Consider the following 15,227-nt stretch of genomic DNA (forward strand, 5'->3'; position numbering starts at 1 on the left):
AGAGAGTTTTAATCTAGGTAATCAAATACCAAGATTGTATTGAATAGTTTGGAAAAGTGAGATTCCTGAAAAAAGGAGAGTATAAATAACACAAAGGTCGTATTTTAAGAATAGCTGAATAATTTATGCATAGGATTACTGAGAGAGTCTCCCTCTATAGTAAAATTCTAAGCAGTGCTGGAAACTGATTTAGTTTTATTATAGAATTCTGTTTGTTGCTATTGTGGGCTTGTGTGCAACTATTTATGCATTCTTCTTCTAGAACCAAAGATGAGTAATAATTCTTCTCCAGTGAAATTTATATCCAGAACGCAAAGAAAAGATTTTTATTTGTGCTAGTTTCCTGCATGTTAACAAGAAATAATTCTAGGCAGTGTTGAAATTGCATAGTCTATCTTGCTGTTCAAAGAGTTGGGCATTTGGTTTCAGCGGTTCTTGTTAATGTCTCAATAATAGATATACTTGCCACAAACACAAGTGGAGTCTAAGAACAATGGGAAATAACCATAGTAATTTCAGTATTGCCTTTACTTCTATCATATCTTCTGCCCTGAGAAAAGTGCCACCTCATTATATGTATCCTGGCATTCTGCCTTAATTTTTATGTGGTTTACCTGTATCAATTCCCATAATCAACATGCTTGAAATGTCAGTTTCTGTGGAGCAAAGAATAAGAAAGTTATCTACTGTAAGTTCTGCTTTGTGAACTTCTTGAATCTGTCCAGTGTGATCCAGGATAATGGGACTATTTAGCATGATCCAGCAGGATAATGTTTATGGAGGTGATGTGGAGAACATGAAGGATTAAGTACCATCATGGTGCTATTGGCTTTTGGCAACCATCTAGATAAAATGAGGAGAAGCACTATACGAGGTATATAAAATTATGGAAAATTATCTATGGATAGAGAAAAATTATTCTCCCTCTCTTCTAATTTTACCCATTGATAATAATTACAGTTTCCCAGATTTGTTCTTACTTTCAGAGAATCTTAATCCTAATATTTATTAAGCCAAGGCATTATTATTCAAATTCAAATCCTGGAATCCAATTTTTGACAGCTGCTTAGCCTTGCAATAGTACACATTGTACTCCTCTGTCATAGGAACAAAAAAAAGTATTTTAGAGTGATAAGTAATCATTCTTATGTTAGAAATGTATTTTATGTATGTATACTGCTTCTTTCAGATTTCATTAAACTTGCTAAACAAATATCTATTTTCAGGGCATTCTCCACAAAGCTTCCCCCTTTTTTTCTCAGGTATAGTGCTTCATTTTTATCAAGGTTTCCTGAACAAAATAGAGCCTAAATCAGAACATAATAATGTTAGGTTTTTTTTAAAAAAGACTTTTGCACTGTCCACCGAAAAGTGAACTCATGATAGTGGCCTTGAAATAAATGTTGAAAGAATGGTAAATGACTAATTTTTTATTCCCCTCTCTTCCATTCTAAAGAAGAGAAAAGGTTTCTGAGCGTCTAAAGCTTTAATATAATTGTCTCAGAATAGTCAAGGAGTTCAGTATTGAGTAAGCATCTTCATCATCATCATGAGCCTTGTGGCGCAGTGGTTAGAGCGCAGTACTGCAGGCTACTTCTGCTGACTGCCTGCAATTTGGCAGTTCAAATCCCACCAAGCTCAAGGTTGACTCAGCCTTCCATCCTTCCGAGGTGGGTAAAATGAGGACCCAGATTATTGGGGGAAATATGCTGACTCTGTAAACCGCTTAGCGAGGGCTGTAAAGCACTGTAAAGTGTATATAAGTCTAAGTGCTATTGCTATCATCATGATCTACAGATGCTACAGGTTGTTAGCAAATCTTGGAATCGGGGGTGTATACTCTGATGTTTCTCATTATAGCAAATTGGGGGTGACCTGATAAAAATGATACTTTGACATTTTTAAGATTAGTAGGACTTAATGTCCAAACCAGCATTATGGAATCTTAGCACAATTGAGTAAGGCTTTGTAATTTCTACAAGCAGATAACAGATAATTAGAGTTGGAAGGGACCTTGTAGGTCATCTAGTCCAACCTCCTGCCCAAGAAGGAGACCCTACACCATTTCTGACAGATGGGAGTCCAATCTCTTCTTGAAAGTTTCAAGTGATGGCGCTCCCACAATTTCCGAGGGCAAGCTGTTCCGTTGGTTGAATCTACCACTATCAGTCATGGAGGACAGCTATTTTCAGAAGCGGTTTGCCATTGTCTTCATTCTAGGACTGAGAAAGACGGACTGGCCCAAAGACACCCAATTGGCTTCATGTCTAAGGTGGGAGTAGAATTCATGGTCACCTAGTTCTTGTAGCCTGTTTGTAGCCATCACAGGCAGGCTCTCTAAGGCCCTCATAAGGAGTCCCTTTTTGCTCTTACTGGTTTTAAAAAAGTTACATGCAGGTGTCATTCCCACCCAAGAATCAGAATCGGTCAATTTTTTTATTCATGTCCAAAGGGCCCAAAAGCAAGATGTAAATATAGTCTAGACTTGGCATTGGATAAAACAGTTTAATTACTAAAATGTTTAATAAATATTAGATAATACCCTAACTCATTGATTTGTTATTAAGAGCCTTGCTTTTATAGTCATAGTTTAAAATTCTGGCTGTTGCCACTGTAATCTTAGGATTTCTTGTTAATATGTAACAAGTTGAACCTCCCGACAGCCCAGCTGGAAAATACATTTTTAAAACATACTTCTGGCCAATTTTACATCAAACGAAATGATTAAAAACTATTTTAGCTAGAAAAAAGCAAAGGCAGTCAATTCCTGACCTTAGAAGATAACATCTTTTCTACAGCAAATACTAAGATACCAGCAGGAAGTATTGATTAACGTCTATAAAGATTTTGAGAATTATTAATGATTGCTTTGCAATATATGCTAATTTAAATTAAGAGATAGAGTTACAAATTACTATATATAATAGTTCTCACTTGCAGAGACTCTGTATAACTTGGTTTGCAATCTCTAACATACGAAGCTGGACTAAAAAATTCACCACTGAGGCCCCAAAGGTGCTTTTTTTCAAGACACAACTGGACTTTCTTTGTTTTTCCTTGAAGGTGTTTTGCTTCTCCTTTAAGAAGCTTCTTCAGTTCTGACTGAATGGTGGGGAATAGAAGGATTTATGTTCCTTGCAGTCAACTGGTCATTAGCACTCTTTCTGAGAGTTGTTGAGGCCACTTGGAGGTTTATCTGTGCCCTCAGGGTCACCTGAATAGCACAAATGGGGTGTGGAATCTTTTTGGAACTGCTGAAAGGACCGTGCTGTAAACAGGAGATAGATATTGTTATATCCCTCCCACTCTGTTGAGAAAGGAGGGTTGTTCATTTAATGTAGATCCCGGGGGGTGGGTGGGAGGTTCAAACTCATGTTGTCACGTGACATGTCATGACTTTTTCCCCCTTCACTAAACCGGGGGTGGGCATGGCGAGCATGTGACGCATCTGGCCCCCAGCCTGCAAGTTTGACACCTATGATGTAGATGGTCTCTTTGACCCCTCTTTCAAACTAGTCCCCACTATCCAGAATGTGGACTTTGCTACTTGTTAAATTGCTTGTTAAACTCTAATAACTATGGTTGTAAAACAACCGTTATGTCCTTTAGCACCAGAAGATCCAATATGATTAACTCTGCCATTTTCTTGGAAAGATTTTTCAAACTGCTGTAAACATAAGAAAATCATTACTAAGTTGTTTAATATACCCAGGAATCCTAAATCTCAGCTTAATAAATTGGCCTTCATAAATTATCCAAAACCTAGAGGATGTTATCTCAATTGGAACAGAAAGTGCATTTTGTTCTATTGATCCAATATTTAACTCTATCCATCACTATAAATGTGATTAGTAGGGTTGACTACCTATTTTAACTGTTTTCAAGCAAGAGCAATTGTTACATTCAAAACTGCAAGAACAGCAGATAATATAGTCAATCTCAAGGATTCTATCTATAAAAAAAATCCATCATAACATTTCATTTTTACAAAATACAGCCAATTGTACATCAACCCTGCAAACATGAAGACTAGCTAGTCAAACCATCAAGGAAAACAATCAACCAAGCAATTCAAGCAACAAAATGCTTGACATGGAAGCAAATGGCACAAGAAAAGAAGCAAAAAGGTTTCAGAATAAAGCTAATAATTGAGTCTGCTTCAAACTGGCAACAAATGAGATACCTGAATAGCAATGAACTAGGTAATATCCCAGAAAATCCACTGGTCTTTACAAAGACCCCCAAGTCCACTCAAAATTCATTGAGTCATGGAAGTATTAGATCATGATGACATTGAAGATTGACTACTTTCTGAATATAGTCCTAAGCATTCAATTCTGAAAATAATTTCCTGGAATATAGCTGGTTGATTTAATAGGTATGGTGTTTTATTGAATAAATATTGAAGTAATTTTGATATTATTCTATTACAGGAACCATGGATGGACAATCATTTTTATTTTCGGGGCTTTACTTTGTAAAGGCTTCTAGAATTTCCAAAAAAGGGCATTAACAATGCAGAGTTAGCAACCCTTGTATGAAGTGTTTTAAAAGCAGAAACAACCTCAGTTAGGGCAGTATGAGTAATATTGTGGGTGCTGGCACATTTTTGGCACAGGAGCCCAAAAAGGTTAGCCACCACTGACCTATAATTTTAAGCTTGTTAACCAACGATAAATCCAGAATCTACTTAATATACCTCGGATTGTAACATGTAAGTAAAACACTAATTTCATGGAGAATCTTCCATTGGTAGAAGGTCAGTGTACTTTCCTGATGAAGTTAGTATTGTTCTCTTTCCCAGATCAGCTTCTAAGAGTTGGAGAATCTTTAGAACAACATAAAATGTGATAGACAAGAATCTCTGACTAGGAGGGGGAATCAAGAATATAAATTTCCAGGATGAAAGCCTTCTCTGAATCAAATGTGCTTCGGCAAAAAGGGGGAATTTGTATCTTTGTTCCAGATAAATGTAGCCAGTTGGTGTATAAAGTAATGTATTTTATAGGAAAAGAGTGTCGGTGATGTTAGTCTAGTAGACACACCACTGATCTATGAAATAGAGTGTTGTGTTAGCATGTAATGTTAGACTTTTGCTTAACTTTACAAGGATAAATAGGGATGTGCAAGGCATCTTGAATCAAGAGGATTGTGAATGTAAAAAAATAATAATGGCATGCCCTAAGCCCCTGTGCCCCCTCAAATCTTGCTACATTGCCTCATTGTGGTGTGTGGGGATGTTACTGGGAGGGATGAGCAAAGAATAATGGGATTGTATACTGCATATTCCCAGCTGGGTCACCTGGTGGGGGTGAAGGCCATCCCAATGGCCTAGCTAAAGCAAGCAGCATCTATATCGAGCAGCAATCATAATAGAAGATGCTGGAGGCTGATGATCACTTTGGTGGCAACCCAGAGACATTGTTTCATGCTGTGCGGGAGAAGGCAAAAAGATTCGCCATTTTTGTTTGTGAGGGAAAAGAGAAACATTTTTATCTGGGGCATTTAAATTAAAATATACCCAGTTCCTTTTCATCCTCATTTTCTCCGCCAGATCTGCAAGTTGTAAACCTGTACCTTCACATTAGTGGCTTAGAAAAACTTTATACTGGAGAAATTTGCCTCAGGTCGGAGGTGCTGTGTCTGTCATTGTTGACAGATTCAGTCCTGGATGTACAAGAAAAGCTTCCAACTGTGTGAGATGGTTAACAAGAAGAGATTCATAGCTACTGCAAATAGAAGTTTTCATTTTAATTGGTGAATTCTGTCTGTGGAGAGGATGCCGCCTTTCCCCAACTGCTGTTCTTTAAAGAGTCCTTGCATAATAACAATTCAAATGGTAGATGCTGTTTCCGCACAGAAATTTAGAACTAATTCTTAGGGAAAGACTGTGGCTTTGTGTATAATTTGATAGTGTTCAGCAACTGCTGTGTTCCTTTCTGCTTGTGGTGAGGCCGTAGTTGCAAGTTACTCGGACAACAAATCCATTCCTTTATTAAACTGTAACTAGACAAGTTTCTGTTCCTGGAAGTGGAAAAAAGTGAATCATAAAATATGTCACATTGTGTGTTTCTTCAAGGACTTCTATTCTGAAACAACTCTCTGTTCGAGGACCTGACAGATTAAATGGTGACTGAACGTGTTCATATTCTGTAAAGGCAGTGTTTCCAGTGAGTTGTGTCTTCGTGCCTTTGTCCCAAGCCCATCTGTATGTACTCTTGCAAGCTTTTGGAGAGTTTTTCAGGCACTGCCAACCAACCGCAAATGCTTTAAATTTGTATGACAAAAGATTATAGTAGAATGCATTTGCATTTCCTTACTACTGTTTTCAGCAGCTGCATTTATAGTCTGATCTCCAGGGTTTTTGCCTAGCTGTATATCATTTTGAAATTCAGAGATTTAATCCCAAGGACTTGCCTGTAGGACCACGTTAACGAATGCAAAGTCTTATCCTGGATTAAGGGTATGCCCAAGTCATCCAAGTTGAATCAGATAGATGCTATGATCAAATCCTATCTTCTTAAATTTCCATCTCCCCACCCCTACTCCCATGTAATATCCAAACCAATAAATTAGTAGTAATTTTAGCCACGGTCGCTCTCATTTATGTGCAATGGAAATGATCCTTTGAAAAGAAGACATGTAGGGAATGCAGTTGCCTAGATCAGCTTGCAGGTTTTCAAGCTGGGTCTTTGGCCTCTGATATCTTATTAGAGAAAGCTCTGCTTTCTAGGAATTCAAGGGACATATACTGGATGACCAAATGTGGAGAGAGTGGTTCATCCTTGCAAGCACTCTGATAGATGGTTTTCAAGGACTTTTCTGTAAGGACAGAGTTCTGGAGGTTTAATAGGAGTAAAGAAAATCTGGACATTTACTTTATGAATAAAACAACTCCAAGGAGATTAGCCAGATAACCTGAATGTTTTCTTCCTTGCCCCTTCATTGCAAAAATAATAATTCAAATCTTAACAGATTATACACGTTCAGTTAGTCATTGTTGCAAATCAGTCAATAAGTGGCCTTTTCGATTTTTCATTTTCAAGATAGGTTACTTGATTTTCCCCATTTCTGAATGATTACCAAGAGCTAGGTTTTTTTGTTGTTAATTTCATTATTTTATTTTTAGTTTTATTTATTTTTAATTTAAATTATTTATTAATAGGCACAATTTTCTTCAGGTTACGTAATTAAAAAGGTAGAACTTTGTAGAAATGTTTTGAAGGAAAAACAAAATAAAACTAAAATAAAATAAAAATAACCAAGACTGAAAAACTGAAAACAAGTAGTTCTCAATTTATATCTAGTCATTTAAGGACTGTTTGAAGTTACGTTGGCCTCAGTAAGGCACTTTGACCGTTGTAAAATGTCACACCAACATCCTTCCCTAATCACATGACTATATTTCTGGCACTTGATAACTGGCTTGTGTTTATAACTAGTTGCAATGTCCCATCACATGACCACAATTTCTGATCGGATTTTTTTGCAGTTTCCAGAAAAGAACACTCATTCAGCAGAATGGATTTGTTTAACAGCCATGTGATTTATTTAACAATCATTTTAAAAATGGTCAGAAGTTAGGCCCGATTATGTCAGTACCTCAACTTACTACCGCAATGACTTATGACTAAAGTTCCAGCCCCGATTGTTGTAAATTAAGGACTACCTATATATGAATTCCATATTTCAATGTACATCAAGCTTTTACAAACAAGCTGAAAATAAAATTGTAGAAACTCTGGGGAAAAAAGTTTTACTTGGCATCAAAGAGTTATAAACGGATGGGATTCAAAAATCCCAACAACTGGTTCTTGCCCGGTTGCTGGGTGGGCATGGCCATGGTAGGCGCGGCCTACCGGAAATTCTGGGAGGGCCATTTTTCACCTTCCCCAGAGTCCAGAGGCTTCCCTCAAGCATCTGGGAGGGTGAAAATGGCCTCCCCTGGGCTCCGGAGGCCCTGAGGAAGTCAGAAACAGGTCTGTTTCTGGGAGGGCTGTTTTTTGCTTTCCCAGAGGCTCTGTGGACCTTGCACTTACCTGCATCCAAAATGGGCTGTGTGGAGATTCCTGGGAGGGGCGGGGTGGGATGGGGTCAGCCGGTCGGTTCAACTACCGGTTCGGTAGTTACAGGATGTAAATTTAACATCTGGTCAGCCAAAACCAGCCGAATCCCATCACTGGTTATAAATTGGGGTAGTTTTCCAGCCTTAAAAGCAAGGCCTTACAAATGAAAGGCTTATAGCTGTCTGCTTCACTTCTCCTGACGTAGTGAAGTTACCAGAAATGATGTCAAACAATATTATATGTCATTATTCAGTGCTATTTAAAATGTAAGTATTTACCCAAGTTGTGCCACTTTATTTTCCTATTCACATTAATTTTTTCAAATTCTGAAAAAGAAGAAACAGTCTTTATTGGATGTGCATTTTAAAAGCTTGGAAGAAATAATATTTGAAGTTGTTCTTTGTTGTTGTTATTCTACCCTAAAATATGATTCCAAAGTTCATTTGGTTAGACAAGATCTGGTGCTTCTGTCTTTGCTCCTATGCACTGAAGGCTATGAGACCAAGTCTGTCCACCTCTGAATAGACTGGGATTAAACAGCCTGAATAGAGATTAGATCTCTCAGCAGGGAAAGAAATAACAAAAATGGTATACTGTGGTAAAGTCTCTGAGCCAGGCCTGGACAGGACTGTTGATTGACTTCAAACACATCCATGCAGGGTTTTTGTTACTTTTTTGTCAATAACAGAGAATCTCCCATTGAAATCTTCCAAGATATTATTTCTGGATTCCCAGGCTAGCCTCCAACCATGGGATTTCATGGTGGTCTCCTGTCCACATACTAATCAGTCTCAACCTGTTTAGCTGAGAAAGATCAACCAGATGTTACCTGCTAAAACACTGAATGGGAGTATACTGATAAAATGCAGTGTCTGTGCCCTGTTTTATGCTGTTAAGTTTTCTGCAGAAAATTTGCTAAGTAGCTACACAGTGTGACTAATGCAATAGATTGTACCTATGTGGGCTCCATTGGGACATTGCATTCCTGGGTGGGCAATTCTAGGGTGCTGGGGGTGGGAAAGCCATGTTTTCAATCACCAATACTTCTTTGGGCCAGATAGAAAAATTATAGTGACTGCTTCTGTCCCTAGTCCCTCACACCATTACAAATACTTTCTTTAAAATCATTATTTTAAAAAGTTTTTATTCCCCCTCCCTCCCCCCATGGCTCAAGTGGATTCTGAAGTGATCAGACCGATAATTGCCATATTTTGGAAGATGTGGATTCAGTGATGTACTTTTTTATGATGCAATAAATATTGATCTCTTCTTTGGGTGAGTGCTGAGACCGCTGAGCCAAATATCATTGTAACTCTCCTATAAATAAAGTAACGTTGGCTTAATTGAATTGCACTTTACTGCAATCCTTGTCAGAAGTTTATTTCATAAATAACTTCTTCACTATCCAGAGAAGTGCCCATATTAATTTAGTGCATCGATTAAAATTGTTTACATCACATCTATGCGTATATTCAGAGGTAGTCTCATTAAGATAAGTGGATCCTACTTCCCGGTATTTGGTTTATAAGATTAGCATTTTATCCATTCCTCTTCCCTCTTCTTCAGAAGAAGGATGGCAGCCTGTGCCCAAGAGAAAAGTCTAAAGTAGTTTTCATGAAGTTTTCAGAATTGCTGATTTAATGATATTTTTTCAGATAATTCTTTAAGGAGCCTCCAGCAGATGAAAGGAATTAAAATAAATGGGATGAAATTATTTGAGATGAAAATGAATTGAGGGTCTGCTGGAAGGAGTATTTTAGAGATTTGTACGGGAATATTGTGACATGTTCAAGATTGAAAAATGTTAGTGTGCAAGGAAAAAACAAAAAATAATGTCATGATGTTGTGAGAAAATGGTAAGGTTGCATTGCAGGTGTAGGCAACTGGAGAAATCCTAATGGGTATATTTTGCTTAAGCACTGGTCTTATAATTTGTCAAACCTGTCTGTGAAGACTACATATGTGCCTGAAGTTTGGAAGACTGCCATTATTATTCATAAAGAGGAAAGATGGCAAAAGTACTAAACTGAATTTTAATTTGTTAAGTATACCTAAAAGGTGTTTGGCAGAATTCTGATTGAAAGAAACAACAGAACCGGTGACAATGAACAAAATATAAAAAGCACATCATAACTTTGTGCTGGGCATGAAATTTACATGCCAGATTTTCACTTTTCAGTAGCTCAGTGGTTCTCAGCATTTTCTTGACAACAGACCGCAAAAAAGCATATGTTAAAGTGAAGAGGTTTGAATTATGGACTGTTTTGCATGATTATGGAGTTGAAGGTTAGTTGCTGAATGTAATAAGGTAAGAAGCATGTGTGAGAATAAATGGAGCATTTAGCAAGAGTTTCAGCATTGAGCAGAGTAAGAGGGGTGTGTGTGATGTCTTTGGTGATTTAATGTGCTTCGGAATTCATATATAAAGAATGCTTATGGAGATACTAGAGGTGTGTTGATTGAAGACCATTATATGTGTGCTTTTGAATGCAGATGATGTATTGTTGGGTGAAAAATTGAATGATTTGCAAAGAATAATAATAATCATTATTATTGTTATTGTTATTAAACATTTTGAATACAGTGTATTATCAGGGCATATCATTTACAGAAAAGAAAAGGAAGAACAAAAATAGTAACATATATACTAATAACAATAGTAATGGTGTAACAGAATAGTTTTAACTAAATTTCTCTTTACATTAGCTTATTTGTAATTCTGTTGGTCAAAGAAACAATGATTGTATGGGCAAAAAACTTTGACTATACTATAGAATTAGATAAATGGCAAAAATTTGGGGATAGGAACTATAAACTGACAATGGCTACTGCATGCAAGGAAAATCTCTATAAAACGTTTTATAGGTGGCATTTGTCACTGGCAAGACTAGGAAAAATGTTTAGCAACATGTCCGCCAAGTGTTGGAAGTGTAATCAGACCCCAGGTACTTATTAATATATGTGGTAGACTTGTATGAAAGAAAGAAAATATTGGATGAAAATACATACATGGTTGGAAAAGATGATCAAGCAATATATAGATCTGAAACCAGAAATATTTTTGTTGAGTATAATGCCAGAGGGCTATGATAAAGAGACTATATACCTAGTTTTGTATGTATTGACAGCAGTGAGGATTGTATTTGCACAATACTGGAAAAATGAGAACACTCCATCAAATGAGGATGTAATTCAGAAAATATTGGACTGTGCAGAGATGGACAAATTGACGTTAAAAATAAAGGACAAAGAAGATACAGAATATTATCAACATGGAATAGATTTTATGAGTGGTTAGAGATAAGAGGTAGAAATTAGATGAAGGAAAATTATTGCTATGTATGAACTAAATATAAAGATGGTTTAAAATTATAAATATGCCTATATAACCAACTGCAAGGAATCCTTGATAGATTATACAATGCAAGGTGTACAGTATAAGCCTGCACATTAACATATCAAAAACCAAAGTAATTGTGACGGGGAGGGGGGGGATTAGTGATTGGAAGTTATACATAAATGTCAGGAAAAATAAACTAGAGCAAGTAGATGAATTTGTGACTATGGTAGAACATTGATAAAGATGGGAAAACTGAGAAATTTAAAGATGCACAAATGCTGGTAAAAAGATGGTGACAAAAAAAACTAAAGGTAAAGTTTTCCCTTGGCCAGTTAGGTCCGTCTCTAGGGGGTGGTTTCTTAACCAAGAGAGCCAACATTGCATTCCATGGTCATGTGGTCAGCGTGATCTTACGCCGAAGTGTACAGAAGGTTGTTATCTTCCCACCAATGTGGTACCTATTTATGTACTTGCATTTGTACGCTTTCAGACTGCTAGGTTGGCAGGAGCTGGGGCAGAAATGGGAGGTCACCCCGTCACATGATAGGTACTTGTGTCTCAAACTGCCGACCTTCCAGTCGACAAGCCCAGTACCTTAACTGAGGTTGCAAAGCAGGAATGCTTGTCAGAAGAAGCAAACAAGACTGTATGTAAGAGTATGTTTCTTCCTCCTTTGAGATACAAAAGTGAGAGTTGTTTCTGTGGTAAAGGAAAGATGGTAAAAAAAGAACAAGTGCTGAATGAATGTAGATGGAAACCAAACATGAGCGATCAATACAAACAGGGCTTGGTCATTTAGAGAGAATGAATGAGAGTCAAATCTCAGCACAAATTATGAAGAAAGAGAAAATGAAATGAGAAGAAGAAAAACACTGTTGAGGTATTCCCCGTTAGGGGAATTAGTGCACTCTGGGAAATATAGTGAGAGTGGTGATGAATAACACACAACCAGCACACAGATACACTGAATAGTAAAATGTAAGTTTTACTTCCAGTAAACGGGTAAACAAAGTCCAACAAACAGTCCAAATCATACACAGTTAAAGCAGTTAGTATTCAAAACAATCAGTCCAGGGATAATCCAAAAACGAAGTCCTTTTCTTTACCAGTATCATAAACAAAGTTCAGTAAATGGAGTTTACGAACAGTTGCAAGACTCACAGCAATTCAAGCAGAATGATGATCAGGCAAAAGGAAAGCAAAGGAAATGCAAAAAGGAACAAACCAGGTTTCTGGCTCCATCTTATGGCCGTTGGAGGAACCTCAGCCAATCACAATTACAGCATTCTCTTAAAGATACAACAGTATTAAATGACTATCCTGGTTTATATATTGCCAACCCAACTGTTAGGTGACTATCATTCCTAACAAACACCATGACAATTGTGGTTGGATGGAGCTGATAAGGGAAAACTGAGAAGTTTAAAGAACAAAAGAAAATGTATGAAAACAGTGCAAAGAAAAGTTTTCAAGAAATACCTTTAAAACGGGTCTCCAACCGTGGCAATTTTGAGACTTGTGGACTTCAACTCCCAGAATTCCTCAGCCAAAATGGCTGGCCGAGGAATTCTGGGAGTTGAAAGTCCACAAGTCTTAAAAGTTGCCAAGGTTGGAGACCTCCACTTTAAAAGGTCTTCTTGTCCTCTGAGAAAGAATAAACTATAACTTTGTCCAATATTCAGCATACATAATTTTAAAAACACATTTTCTCTTTTTACTTTTTCTCTTATGCACATTTCAAAAAATTAAAATAGCTGAAATAGAGTGGTCCCATTGGTCTACTGTAATATAATATATTAATATTTAAAAATGCTTTTATTTGCCATCTTAGAATGTATTTCTGTGCAAGGTATACATGAGGCACGATTTATTTCCTGTAACTCAACATGTATCTTGAATTTCAATTTTCTGTGACATTGGAACATTCATGTTAGAGAATATTTTTCATTTTACCAACTCTGGAAGGTGCGTGTGGATAACTTTGTTCAGTACTCTAATTTGAAAAGATAAACCACATAATCCAAAATATGCTTCAGTACATGAAGTTTAATTACTGGGATATTCTGCTTTGAGAATTACCTTCCAAAGGAGAGCTTATGAGTTAATAGTTCTGTCATGCACAATATCTGGTAATATCTGAATGCATCCATCCTGTGTTTTATTATAGTTCCATACAGCAAATTGTCTTGGAATTGGAAAATCAAATGTAAATTAATTTTATGTGCAGTCTGCATTAAATAAAAACTACTTTCTTGTTAAGGGAGGGAGATGAAATATTCTTTTTAATGGAAAAGATCATTTTTACTATATGTGTTACACTTCTGCACTTTCATAACATGAAAAATCTCTGTCTGGTTTGAGCTTATAATGCTTATAAGGCAGCAAAAGACTGCCCTACAGCAGTCAGGTGATGAGAAGAAACTACCAGTATTAACAAATTGCAGCCTGAAATAATCCACCCATTGGCTTTTTATAGTTCTAACAGGAGGTTCTTTAGTGAAGATTTGCCTGGGGCCTTTTTATTTTGTGAAATAATCGTAGGCTCTAACCTATCCAGAGATTTTTGTGGCAGCTTAGAGTCCTTTAATATCAGGATAAAGCAATACAAGTAGTTCTCAACTTATGACCATTATTAGAACTGTGATGTCTGTTGCTAAGCAAGTTGTCATTAAGTGAATTGCATCCAATTTTATGTCCTTTTGGTATGGTCATTAAGTAAATCACCATAGTTATGAGAATCACACGGTTCATTAAATGAAACCAACTTCAGCCGTTGTCTTTGTTAAAAACTAGCTGGGAAGGTTGCAATTATATGACCACAAGATGCTGCAACCATTGTAAATACATTCTGGTTGCCAAACACCTAAGTTTTGATCATGTTCAGGATTGCATTGAATTGTCCTAGACCCCATGGGGGAGAGCCATCCATGTTGTTTGCTTCATTGAGTGATCATCAGTGGTGGCGTTGGGGTTGACTTGATGAAGCTCACTCTTTGCTGATTTTTGGCAGTGATATGGCTGAGTGCTGGTGCTGGATGTCTTGGTAGTGATGGTCTCAAAAGAGAGCATTTTGCTGGCAGTGGTGGCTAAAGGATGGATGATGTTTCCTGGTGAAACAGCGACAACTGTCACCTGGTTGGTGGCACTGATCGGCATGCTGTCTAGGAAATTCTGGGAATTGAAATCCACACATCTTACAGTTGATCAGGTTGGGAAATTATGAAGTAGAGAAATGCTTATTGCTGATGTTACATTTATTGGATTAAAATAGAGGGGAAATACTCTATTTTGGGACCCAACTAAAACGTTCATCATTTCTCAGCAAAAATATGTGTTTAATTTTGAACAATAATCAGTTTTTGCTTCTCTGAAAAGGTTCTATTCTAAAACCCCTAGGATTCTGCCCAGAGGGGAGTTTAAACACTATATACCATAAATGATCTTTAAAAGGATTCTTCAGTTTGTAGATTTAGTAGACTTCCAGAGGAAGAAATGGTGGACTGAAGACAGCTCTGTGAAAAACAGAGTTGAGGATCATGGATAAAGATTGAAGGGTGAATGAATAGACCAGCTCTTTGGAACTTCTCTGGACAAGGAGAGGGCATGAGATTGCCCACATGTACCTTGAATAGTTGTTCTCCATGTGGATATTCCAAGATAGCAGTCTTTGGTGGGTTTTGAGCACTGGGAGATGACAAGAATAGGCATCTTGCCCACAAGTACAGTTGGCCACCAGGGCTGTCTTAACGCATGGGCCTGATGAGCACTTGCCCATGGGCCTTACAAGCATACAGCCCCCATACTAATCTGTGTATGTTAGC

At 37.2% G+C, this 15,227-nt stretch overlaps 1 protein-coding gene and 1 long non-coding RNA gene across 6 annotated transcripts in view; one reads left to right on the forward strand and one right to left on the reverse strand.

Annotated features, from left to right (window-relative positions):
• The window catches only part of STK39 (serine/threonine kinase 39), a 143,331-nt gene that overhangs the window by 106,968 nt on the left and 21,136 nt on the right, over positions 1-15,227 (forward strand). The gene's annotated exons all lie outside the window — the stretch shown is intronic.
• LOC148133146 (uncharacterized) lies at positions 2,492-8,766 on the reverse strand. The gene is made up of 2 exons (XR_015746519.1): positions 8,345-8,766; positions 2,492-6,024 (listed from the first exon to the last, which is right to left on the reverse strand). It is a non-coding gene; the product is annotated as an uncharacterized LOC148133146 (long non-coding RNA).

Source organism: Notechis scutatus, chromosome 1 (genome assembly GCF_049901735.1).
Source record: "Notechis scutatus isolate UNSWTSFEM ecotype Mainland chromosome 1, rNotScu1.2, whole genome shotgun sequence".
In the NCBI taxonomy this organism is placed as follows: Eukaryota; Metazoa; Chordata; class Lepidosauria; order Squamata; family Elapidae; genus Notechis; species Notechis scutatus.